The sequence below is a fragment of the Malaclemys terrapin genome, chromosome 3 (assembly GCF_027887155.1).
Source record: "Malaclemys terrapin pileata isolate rMalTer1 chromosome 3, rMalTer1.hap1, whole genome shotgun sequence".
In the NCBI taxonomy this organism is placed as follows: Eukaryota; Metazoa; Chordata; order Testudines; family Emydidae; genus Malaclemys; species Malaclemys terrapin.
In genome coordinates this window covers 57,329,108-57,341,659 of record NC_071507.1, presented here as the reverse complement: position 1 = coordinate 57,341,659, position 12,552 = coordinate 57,329,108, and the positions used below count along the sequence as shown (strand labels likewise).

General features: G+C 43.3%; 1 protein-coding gene across 1 annotated transcript in view; it reads left to right on the top strand.

The window, feature by feature from the left end:
- BABAM2 (BRISC and BRCA1 A complex member 2) overlaps nucleotides 1-12,552 on the top strand; it is a 326,004-nt gene that overhangs the window by 88,896 nt on the left and 224,556 nt on the right. The window lies entirely within an intron of this gene.

Genomic DNA, 12,552 nt, shown 5'->3' with positions numbered 1-12,552 from the left:
AGGTGAAAGGTGTGAGTTTGTGTATCAGACTTCTAAAGCTTCTGATAGTAAAACAAAAGTTAAACCTGTTCTTGTGAGCATCTGTGGTTTTGCTTTATGCTGTATAAAAGAAATTAAGCCTCAGTAAAAATGTTGGTATGTATGATACAAAGTATAATAGCCCATGACAAAATGTCACTGCTTAGGAATACCAGATATGTTGGCTGTAGTTGCTAAGACCCATGGGTGCTGCTGAGCATTATTTGTCCATTTTCATAGATCATTCAATTTTTGTTGGTACTCCATTCTGCCAGAGAGGGTAATTTAGAAAGATGGATCATAGCATGAAAATTATTATGGGAAGTTGTTCCAGTGATGGCTCAGAAAGGGAAAACAGCAAATGTGAAAATATGGTAAGCTGATGGTGTGTAGGTTTATACTGATTGATTTGAATGTGGAGGTTGTTCTGAAGTGCTGGTTGCTGAGAGTCTAAAGCCTTCGAAGTTGTTGATACATTTAGGCCTTGTCAACATGAAAAGTATCTTTGTTGACAATGGGTGTGAATGATGGATGTAGTTGAACAGCTGTACTGAATGTGGTTTAACTGGAAATGTAGCCAAGGACAAACTGTGTTCGGCATCATTCCTTCAGTTACTCTTTTGCAGTTAAATAGTGTATAGCACTAATTCAGACATACCCATTGTCAGCAACAGATATCTTCTTCTCGTACAGATAAGGCTATAGGAACCAACCAACTATCCATCAGTGAAAGATAAAATTTATAAGGCTTTTTAAAGAAAACTTGAAAATTCAACCAGACTTGCCTCAAGCTGGCAAGGTCACCACAAATTCCCTTCAGGCATCTTATTTAGTATCTCTGTGAAGTGTACAACAGTGTGAGCAAAAAATGTTACTCCTCCGCAGGAGACATAGTTTCAGGCAGCTATCAAACTGAAAAAAATTGCTTTGGTCAGATAACACTGTTTTGTGCTGCATTAGTAATGTGGTTGAGGAGGTACAAGAAAACTGCTTTCAAAACTTTTGAGAAGTAACTGTTTATCAATACAACTTGATGAATCCCTCATTGTCTGTTGTTGTACAACTCTGCCATTTGCCGGGAATGTTTCTGATATTTTTATTGAAGACTTGCTCTTTTATAAAGGATGGACAATGGAAGAAAGCTTATTCATAGTGTGTCCAAAAGCAGTCAAAGATTTCCATGTTTACTAGATTTGTCATGTTGCAGTCAACATTGTTGATAAGTCAGAGACAGGTAAGAATAGTGATCTGGTCACATGATCTAAAACATTGCATATAGTGCCTCATGACCAAACTCTTGCTGCAGAGGAAAAAGCATAAAGAACAACGCCAAATCCTTTAAAGATGTTGCCAAAGTAGGGAACTTCAATAAAGGTTCATTGAATTTTAACTTTTTGTATTGCTCTGTGATGACATGAGCTCCCTTCACCAGTAAAAAGCAACAGAGGTTCCTGTGGCACTTTTAAGACTAACAGAAGTATTGGGAGCATAAGCTTTCGTAGGTAAGAACCTCACTTCTTCAGATGCAAGACCCTCTGTTGCTTTTTACAGATTCAGACTAACACGGCTACTCCTCTGATACTTCACCAGTAACTCCTCTTTCACTTTGGAGTGAAGTGACTTTCAGGCAATAAAATGCTAACTCAGGGCTTTGAATAAACAGCAGAAATTAGTTATTTCACATATGGTAATGAACACCCAATTTAACTTGCTCATAGTTAGAATTATACGTCTTAGGGGATGGGATCACATAACATCGCTAGACTAACAAGAGGGCAGAAGCTTTGAACAGTCTTGGAAGAATTCCTGGCCCCACCCCCACCCCCATGTAGCCTTGCACTATGACTTGCTTCCATTTAAAGCCTCAGAATTAGACTACTGCGAATGTCAAGCTACTAAACTTGGTGTTTTGATAGTCCAGCCACATAAACATATACAAATATGAGTGGAGAGCTATGTGGAAGGACTTAATATATTCCTCTGTTAAATTTTTTTTTCTCTCCCCCATGTAATGCTGTAAAGATATGTTTAATACCCATGCAGTGGATGGTAGTGACAGCTGAAAAATGTGATGCCACCCGTAAATAACATCTAGTGTATAAATTGATTAACTAATAAAGTAAATACTACAAGTACTTCATGTGAATTCAGACAACAGCTAATATGTAAATGGGAATCTGATATCTGTGATATAGGTATATAATTAATCTACTTACCAACTGTATCTGGAGTATCATAAAAAGTCAATCTAAAAGTCAGTCTGAAAATGATAGTTTAGGGAGAGTTTCAACATATCTTCCCTCTTATCTTTATGGGAATGATGATAAACCAGACTTATTCTCTCATCATATTTCTGCACATAGTGATGAATTTACTAATCAAACTATTTGATACAATTGGCTGGATTTGAATTGAGAAAACAATAAAGAAAAGATAGCCTCATACTACTGCTCTTGAGATATTTCCAGCCATGTTACTCCATGCTGAAATTTGTCAGATTTTTGTAAGCAGCAGGTCAAGCCAGGTCAGAGCTTGGACACAGAGCCTCTGAGAAAGAACAGGAGTACTTGTGCACCTGGTCCAGGTATCATGTGTGTTTATATATATCTCCTCTCTATATGTTCCATTCTATATACATCCAAAGAAGTGGGCTGTAGCCCACGAAGCTTATGCTGTAATAAATTTGTTAGTCTCTAAGGTGCCACAAGTACTCCTGTTCTTTTTGCGGATACAGACTAACCCGGCTGCTACTCTAAAGCCTCTGAGGAAAATCCAGATGGTTTGGGAAGTAGTGTTTATGATTTCGGTGAGTAATCCTTCAAACCATTACCCAGGCATGATACAAGGGTAGGATTTTTTCATGTGAGGTTTTAAAAACAAGGTCTTGACCATTTGTGGTAATTGAAAATCCCAAGGTAATTTTTGCAATTGCAAGTGTAGTGTTTCTAGGGCCTGGCCTGGTTTCAAGTTGAGTATTTACATTCTGCCTCCCTAAATTCCTGCTGCTTTTTTAACATAAATGGTATATATGGTAGCTTTATACAGCTAAACCACTTCTCTGTTTTAATTCCAGAAGTGACTGTATTACACTGATGAGCAAAATTATTAATTATTAACCTCTTTTATAGGGGTGTGTGTGTGTGTGTGTGTATTATGTAGGAAAAAGATTTCTCTCATATATTTATACATCAGTCTTCATCAGAAAGGATGTTGGGAAGATACTTACCGTGGGTCTGATCTAATGAAGATGAGGTACTATCAAAGATTGATGTGGTTAAAGAAGAGGTATTGGAATGAACTGAAGACAAGAAGCAAGATACCTGGACCAGATGGTATACATCTGAAGGAACTTAAGAATGAAATGCCCAAGCTGCTAAAAATAATACGCAGTTTCTCATTAAAATTAGCTGTCACAGTAGAGGATTGGAGGGTAGCAAAAGTTGTACCAATATTTAAAACAAAAACAAACTGGAACTTGGGGTGATCTGGGAAATTAAAGACCAGGAGTTATCTCCACACCTGGTAAATTGGTTGAAATAATAACAAAAAATAGAATTATACAACACTGAGATCATCATAGTATATAAAATGTTACTAGTATTACTTCTTCAAAGGAAAATTGTGCCTCTATTTTTGTTAGAATTCTTTGAACGTGTCAATAAACAGTGGATAAAAGAAAACTAGGTGACATAATTTATTTGGGTTTATAAAACAGCTATGACAAGAGGCAAAAAAGTAACCTAAATAGTCATTGAGTGAGAGGCAGAGTACTGTCATGGATCAGAAACTGGCTAAGAAACAGAAAACAAAGTAGGAATAAATAGTTGTCGTCATGACAAAAAGTTAACATTAGGGAGCCACCAGGTCGCTTACTGGGACTGGTGTTTCATTTATAAAGATATTAATTAGTAAAGGGAGGGAGCTGAGTAGTGAAGTGGCAAAGTTTGCAAATAAAATAAAATTATTTAGGTTAGTCAATACTGGATATGACTGAGGAATTTCACAGAGATTTAACTGTGCCAGGCGAATTTCATCTGCCATTGTCTTGCCCATTCAGTATCAGCAAATGCAAACTAATGAATGGGGGAATGAATTACATGAACTACTCAGACATACACCTTAGGGGGCTCTAAATTAGCAGGAACATTTCAGGAGAAAGACTGATGGAAGCGCCTGCTTCATTAGTAGCAGTGGTTAAAAAGTGTGTGTGTGGGGGGAGCAAAATAAATAAATAGGAAGTAAAAGGAATGGGATAGATAATAAAATGGGAAATATTACAATGCTATTATATAAATAATGATTTACCTCCACTTGGGTTACTTAGTTCATTTCTGATCAGAATAATGTATATAGTACTCAGGCTCCCCCTCCCCCAACGTTCCTCCGTGCACCGCTAGTGGGCTGGGAAAGGGAGAACGAGGATCAACACCAAGTGCTCCGTCCCATCCAGGTCACTTTCCCCCCGGGCTGTGCTGTGAGGCGAGCATCAGGAGCTGCTGCTCTCTGCCCTCCCCTTACGCAATCCAGGCGGGGAAAATGACCTGGATGTACGGAGCGCTTGGTGTTGGTCCTCGCTCGCCCCCCATCACAGCTCTCTAGGAGAGCACAGAGGGGCAGTGTTCAAGGCGGGAGCGAGCAGCAATGCCAGGTGCTCTGCTGTGCATCCAGGTTAGTTTCCCCACATAGGCACAGGAGGGGAGTGCAGGGGTTAGGGGCAAAGGGGGGCATAGGGAGCTGGAGGAGCCCATGGGGGCCAGGGACGATGGAGGGGGGTTGCTGCGTCCTAGTGACCAAGGGCACCACAATATAAGTTCACCGAGGGTGCCATTTTCCCTAAGGCTGACCGTGATAGTACAGTATACAGAATAATGAATGATCTTGAGAAGGTAGTTCAGTTACTTCTCTTCATCCTTTTTCATAATGAAGGTAAAAGAGGGCTATCAATTAAACTGAAAAGTGAGAAATTTAAAACTGTTAAAAGGAAAATACTTTTCCACACAACGCATAATTAGTTTATGGAACACATTGCCACAAGATGTTGTGACCAAAAGCGTACGAGGATTAGTAAAATGTTTGTAGATATTTATGGATAAGAGTATGCAGAATTGCAATATCAAGCATTTAAAAAAGTAATTATGTCTTAGAAGGGCTATAAGCCTTTGTGCTTCGAGACATAAGACATTGCTCTGGGCAAGTTATTCCATGACTGCGTTCTTTTCGAGACAAAATGCTCTCTGAATGAATTGATACTGGCCAGTGTTGGAGAAAAGACACTGGACTAGTTGGATCAGTGACATCTCCTATTATATACTCCATGTATATATGTTAAAAATATTTATATCTGTAGACCCACTGAGATAAAACATCTGTCTGTCTTTGGTACTTGCATGTCTTCCATTACCATAGTATCTCAGCACCTCACAATCTTTAATGCATTTATTTCCACAACAGCCCTGTGAGGCAGAGAAAGTAGTGTTATCCCCATTTTACAGATGGGGAACTGAGGCACAAAAAGACTAAAAATCTTGCCCATGGTCACACAGGATGTTTGTAGCACAGCAAGAAGTTGAACTTGGGTCTCCTAAGTTCCAGATTAGTGCCCTAACCACTGGGCCAGCCTTCCTCTTTTTTTACGTGTGTGTGTGTGTGTGTGTGTGTGTAATAATAAATAAAAAAAAAAGGGTGATAGAATATGGATTTTTAACACGAAGTTTAGGATGACCACATTACTTACTTGTGGCAAAACCTAAATGATTACTAATTAAACCTTTATACTACACCTATTTGTGTGGGGGGAAGGTATATAATATGAATAAAATGCAGTATGTGCTTGTATAATCTGTATGTCTCATGCACTGTGATCAGTTTGGTTAAAAGATATTATAGAAATGCAAGTGCATTACCATTATTATCATCAAGGGCTTCAGAGGTTTTGTGTTTACTGACATTTTCTCATGAAATTGATTGGAGTTAGTTTCTTGCTTAGAAATACAGAAGAACACTGACTTAAATAAGATCTAGTGGTTTGATTCCTGTAGTGTAGCCAGGAAAAACAGTAACAAGCTGTCTTCTTAAAAATCACATTTCTGGAAGATATTCTGGCAACCTGGATATTTAAACACATTCTTAAGAAAAACAACTTGTATTCAATTAGAAATTATGTTCGCTTATTTTCTTTCTGATATTGTGAGGTTACAGTTTATTGTGGACATTGCCTGAAAGTCTGAAATAGTCAATATCCTGTGGTGGCATCTATGAATTAGCTCCTAATGGACGCAAGGTGCTTAATAAGCTAAAAATGGGGAAAAGAGAATTCTTACCCATTATGAAGTTTTGATTTAGGGGCTGAGGAGGTTTGTGTAAAGATAAAGAAAAGAGCATGAAATACTGTGTTCCAGACTAAAGGCTGAATATTATTTCTTAGCCCGAAGTCAGATCTCATGATTATTCTAAAAAGGTAAGTTCTGTACACTGGTGAGAGAGACCTCTATCTTTCCTGTTAATGCTGAGATGCTCCTTCATGTTATTCTTTGTACTCAGCCACCCTTTAAAAACTCACATTCAGATTTATCCTCTAGCTGTGGATCATCTGGACAGGTCTCTCCCTTCAGAATCCAATCAGTATATGACCTTATTGAGCTAGAAGACTGGTTATTTAAGTGTTCCAAATTGTTCTTTCCATGCATCTTTCTCTGCAGATAAACACTACAACCTAAACTCTTTCATAGGCATCATCATCTTGTCTTCAGTCGGCCAAAGGCATATTCCACCACTAGGCTGCACCTGGTCTGTGTGCAATTAAACCTTTCTATGGCAGGTTATTTTACATCAGGGGAGTAGAGATTACTGCCTGTCATACTGACCACTATTGTCACATTGTTGTCTGACTATATCAATTTGTTATCTTTTGTTTTATAAATAGATTGTAAGCCCCTTTGGGTGTGGCCTGACCATCTGTTAGTTCTGTGTTTGGTACTGCCTAATACTGTGGGGTCCCTGGTCTGTGTCTGGTGCTCCTAGGTGCAGTGGTAACACAATAATAATAATAATAATTAATTAATATGAATATGAATAAAGGATAGGCTGGGTCTCCCAAAACAACATTGGGGACAGACATACAGTACTGTTGAAATCCACATTATTGGTTGAGTCATTGCTTCTTGTTCTGTCATCTGCCACGACTGAGAACAGCCTAGCTCCATCCTCTTTGGAACCTCCCTTCAGGTAGTTGAAGGCTGCTATCAAATCCCCCCTCACTCTTCTTTTCTGCAGACTAAATAACCCCAGTTCCCTCAGCCTCTTCTCGTAAGTCATGTGCCCTAGACCCCTAATAATTTTTGTTGCCCTCTGCTGGATTCTCGCCAATTTGTCCACATCCCTTCTGTAGCGCCGGGGGGGCAGGGAGGGAGGGACCAAAACTGGACGCAGTACTCCAGATGCGGCTTTACCAGTGCCGAATAGAGGGGAATAATCACTTCCCTCGATCTACTGGCAGTGCTCCTTCTAATACAGCCCAATATGCTGTTGGCCTTCTTGGCAACAAGGGTACACTGCTGACTCATATCCAGCTTCTCGTCCACCGTAATCCCCAGGTCCTTTTCTGCAGAACTGCTTTTTAGCCAGTCAGTCTCCAGCCTGTAGCGGTGCATGGGATTTTTCCTTCCTAAGTGCAGGACTCTGCACTTGTCCTTGTTGAACCTCATTGGATTTCTTTTGGCCCAATCCTCCAATTTGTCTAGGTCACTCTGGACCCTATCCCTACTCTCCAGTGTATCTACCTCTCCCCCCAGCTTCGTGTCATCTGCAAAGTTGCTGAGGGTGCAATTCATCCCATCATCCAGATCATTAATGAAGATGTTGAACAAAACTGGCTCCAGGACTGACCCCTGGGGCACTCCTCTTGATACCGGCTGCCAACTAGACATCGAGCCATTGATCACTACCCTTTGAGCCCAACAATCTAGCCAGCTTTCTGTCCACTTTATAGTCCATTCATCCAATCCATACTTCTTTAACTTGCTGGCAAGAATACTGTGGGAGTCATCAACAGCCCCACCACAATTTGGGAAGCCCATTGTTCAAAGTATTCAAAGCCCACTGTTACTCTGGGAACATTTTCAGACATTACCATCCGTGAATGGATCAAAGCAATAATTGCACGGCAAACCTTTACCACAATAGAAGAGTTGACTTGCCAATGCTGAACTGATTAACCTCAGATTTATGACTATTTGGGGTAGCCAGCTTCCATTTGGCAATAGCAACCCTCTTCTGGACTGGGTTTGGCTCCTCTCAACTGCATATCCTTGTGCTGAATAGTCAGAGCAAGCTCCTCACACAGCTACAGGAATTTGGTCTTCCTCATGTGGAAGTTCTGAGTCCACAGCTTGTTGTCCCACCACTCTGTGCTCGTGGTCCTGGCCCAGAACCCCCAATCATCATAGGGGGATTTGTCAGCCTGCATTGGCTGTCTCCATTCCTCTGACTCTGAATGCAGCTCTTCTTAGCCAAGCATGCTGCTTCTTTCCCGTGGCACTAAGCCAATGCTATAATATTAAATAATATAATAATATATGGAGATATACCTATCTCATAGAACTGGAAGGGACCCTGAAAGGTCATTGAGTCCAGCCCTCTGCCTTCACTTGCAGGACCAAGTACTGATTTTTGCCCCAGATCCCTAAATGGCCCCCTCAAGGATTGAACTCACAACCATGGGTTTAGCAGGCCAATGCTCAAACCACTGAGCTATCCCCTGAAATGCCCTCCACTGCATCTCATGGCTTATATCAGTCACCCCTTTTCTCCCTGCAAAATGAAACTCACATGGGTTGCATTAATGCCAACATTAAGCACTGTTCATTGCTCAGAGTAGGATCAATGCTTTGCCACCAGTTGTAGTGGAGACCTTGGACAGAAAAGTGGAGTGGAAGTGGTTTACTTGAATGAGTTGTTGAGTTAGCACCATTTCTTGGAAAAGACAAATGAGTTCTCTCATTGTATACTGAAAAAGAATTCATAGAGTGGTTTACCTAAGTGCAGTACTAAGAACAATGAGTTATGCCTCCAGAGTGAGAACAGCATCAGTGTGGATGCAATAACTTGAGCTATGTTTGTGGTAACTTTTACGTGTTGTTTCACAGTGAGGTTTCTCAAGTTCATCTAACTTGAGAGGAGTAACTTAGGGTTACCATAAGTCCGTTTTCTCATGGACATGTCCGGCTTTTTGGTACTCAAATCCCCGTCCGGGGGGAATTGCCAAAAAGCCGAACATGTCCAGGAAAGTGTTCTTGGGGGGAGAGCAGAGAGAGCAGCCGGCTCTGGGAGCTCGGGACAGAGCTGGGTGAGGCGCGGGGCTGGTGGGCTCTGTGCCTGGCCATTGTGCACAGGCTGAGAGCGCCGGGAGCAGCCCGCTGGGAAGGTGCTTAATCAGCCTGGCTGCAGCAGCCTCTAGGCAGCTGAGCACAGCCACAGTCTGCAAACGAGACCCCCCAGCCAGCCCCCGGACTTACCTCCCGCTGCCTCCATCCCCCCGAGGGCAGCTCGGAGACCCGGTGGATGGGGCACAATTTTGCAAAGCTCAACAAAAGTGTCTGCTGGGATGAGCCGGCGGTAACCCTTTGGCTGCCAGCACGGGCTGCAGTGAGGAAACCCAGCTGCACAGACCTATCGGCACCTTGTGGCGCTTTCGAAAAGTGTTGGGAGCGGTTCAGTCAAGCCACAGCTCTGCCCTTTGCGTTTTCTTGTCATTTACTTGGGACATTGGCCAGCAGCACATGGGATCCTTGTTACTTCAGGCAAGGCTGACCCATGTGCTTAACTTTACACGTGTGAGTGGGCCCCCAATCTGAAGTTGAGTGGCTGTGCCAGGGTTTGCAGGATGAGGGTTTAAAGCAGGAGGCTGAAGAGGTGATCGCTGAGGGTTGTAGTTTCGCTGGGGTGCTCAGTTCACCTGCATGCACTAAAATGACTAATAATCTAGCTTGTATTTGTTCATTTGGATTCAATCATATAAAAGAGTGCTAGAAACCAGCCCTGGGCCCCCTGACAACAATTAAATACACATCCCTATCAGATAGCGCCCTGCTGCACCACAGCATATAGGATCATCCCCGCCAATCAGTGTAGCAGCAAAATCATCCCTCATTTCACTCTGCCCTGACCTCACTCCTGTAGCTCCCCCCAGACACCTCAGCTCTGTGTAGCTGAAGAGCGGAGCTGCCCGAGCACTACCGGCTTCACGGTTTGCCGGGCAGCCCCCAGATCTCCAGACCCTGCGCCCCCGGCCGGGCGCTTCCCCTCCCGGGCTCCGGCTGCACTGGGGAAGCGCCCGGCCGGGGGTGCAGGATCTGGAGATCTGGGGGCTGCCCGGCAAACCGTGAATCCGGTAGCGCTCGGGCAGCTTCGCGTGGCTGGGAGGGAGGAGGGGGAATGTGGGAAGGGGCGGGGGCGGAGTTGGGGCGGGGACTTTGGGGAAGGGGCGGGGGCAGGGCAGGGAAGGGGCGGAGTTGAGGTGGGAAGGGGGGAAGTCTTGCATCTGAAGAAGTGAGGTTCTTACCCACGAAAGCTTATGCTCCCAGTACTTCTGTTAGTCTCAAAGGTGCCACAGGACCCTCTGTTACTTTTTACAGATTCAGACTAACACGGCTACCCCTCTGATACTTAAATACAAAAGTTAATAATACTGTCTGTACATAAGTCCATTATTTTTTTTTAATCTCCTCTCATTTTCAGTTTTCATTATTGCAGTGACAATGTGTAACTGCATTATAAATGTTGTCAGGTAAAGTTGGAGGCTATAACAATTGAATGGGGCAGTTGAGCTTTTAACACCTGGAGAGGCATGGGAAACAGTTTGTCATTTGCCATTGCTGAATGTTTCTGCTAAAATGATCATCAGTGAAATAGTTAACTGTGTTGTTATTTAAATAGTTATCTTTAAGTTTCAGGCTTAACAACCCATTGAGATGAATGGCATAGTTCATACCTTTTGGGTTGCATGAAGTCTGTCTGCAGGCTCTGGAAGGCAACACTCCATCTGTTTATGCTCTGTTCACATTTTCAAGGTGGTCTTTGCAGCTACAATGCCTAAATGCATAATTTTAAGAAAGGTTAACTGACAGTCTGGAGTGTATGTTGCTTAGATGGGGATTGAATTCTGTGCCAAATCTTGTAGCCGCAAAATACAGAGGGCTTGTTTTCAGCATAGTTTACTCTGATGCTATTTGAAACTGACTGATTTTTTTTAAAATACTATTTCTTGCATCCAGACACTGCAGTGAACTGTGCTGTTAGAGCACCAGGGGTTTTGCCTTGAAACACCTGCTAACAATTAACAGAAAATAAGTGGGTATACAGAAAAGCTACTGCCATTTCCTGTCACACATTTGTTTTTCATCATCATGTTTCACCCTGGTTAAGTTAATGACTATATTTTTCTCTTGGGCCTTGTCTTTACTAGGGGGAAAAAAAGGTGTGTTCTTAACTTGAGTTAACTAAAGATATTTTTACAGGTATAGCGGCATAACTGCAGCTACGCTGCTGAAGTGCTGGAATGTAGATTCTTGCTACAGTGATGGAAGGGGTCTTTCTGTTTGCTGTAGTAAATCCATCCCCTCAAGGGACAGTAGCTATGTTGATGGAAGAATTCTTCTGTCAACCTAGCTGCATCTACAGTGGGGGTTAAGTTGACCTAACTACATTGCACAGTGATGCAATGATGTAGCTAGGTTGACCTAAGTTTTAGGTCGGGGGTGGGCAAACTTTTTGGCCTGAGAGCCACATCTGGGTATGGAAATTATATGATTGGCCATGAATGTTCACTAAATTGGGGGTGGGGGAGTGGACTCTGGGGTGGGGTTGGGGATGAGGGATTGGGGGTGCAGGAGGGTGCTCCAGGCTGGGACCGAGGAGTTCCGAGGGTGGAAAGGGGATTCAGGGCTGGGGCGGGGGGTTGGGGCACGAGAGGGGGTCAGGGGTGCAGGCTCTGGGCGGCGCTTACCTCAAGCAGCTCCCAGAAGCAGTGGCATGTCCCCCCTCTGGTTCCTACACAGAGGCGCGGCCAGGTAGCTCTGCACGCTGCCCCGTCTGCAGGCACTGCCCCTGCAGTTCCCATTGGCTGCGGTTCCTGGCCAGTGGGAGCTGCGGGGGCAGTGTGTGGAGCCTCCTGGCTACCCCTACACCTAGGACCGGAGGGGGGACATACCACTGCTTCCAGAGCCGCACGGAGCAGGGCAAGCCCCTGATCCCGCTCCCTGGCTGGATCTCCGGAGTGGGAGCTTGAGGGCCGGATTAAAACCTCGGGAGGGCCGGATGTGGCCTCCAGGCCGTAGTTTGCCCATCCCTGTTTTAGGTGTAACCAGACCTCACTCACAGTAAAATCCTGGTGAAGACATGTTTTCATGTGAATTAGCAGGTTGTATTAAAACTAACAAGTGAAGAACACACCCTTTTTTTTCCCCCCTAGTGAAGACAGCCTGGATGTTTTGGGTTTGTTTTCTCTTGATGTTTTAGGATTGCTAAACTGAACTGGGA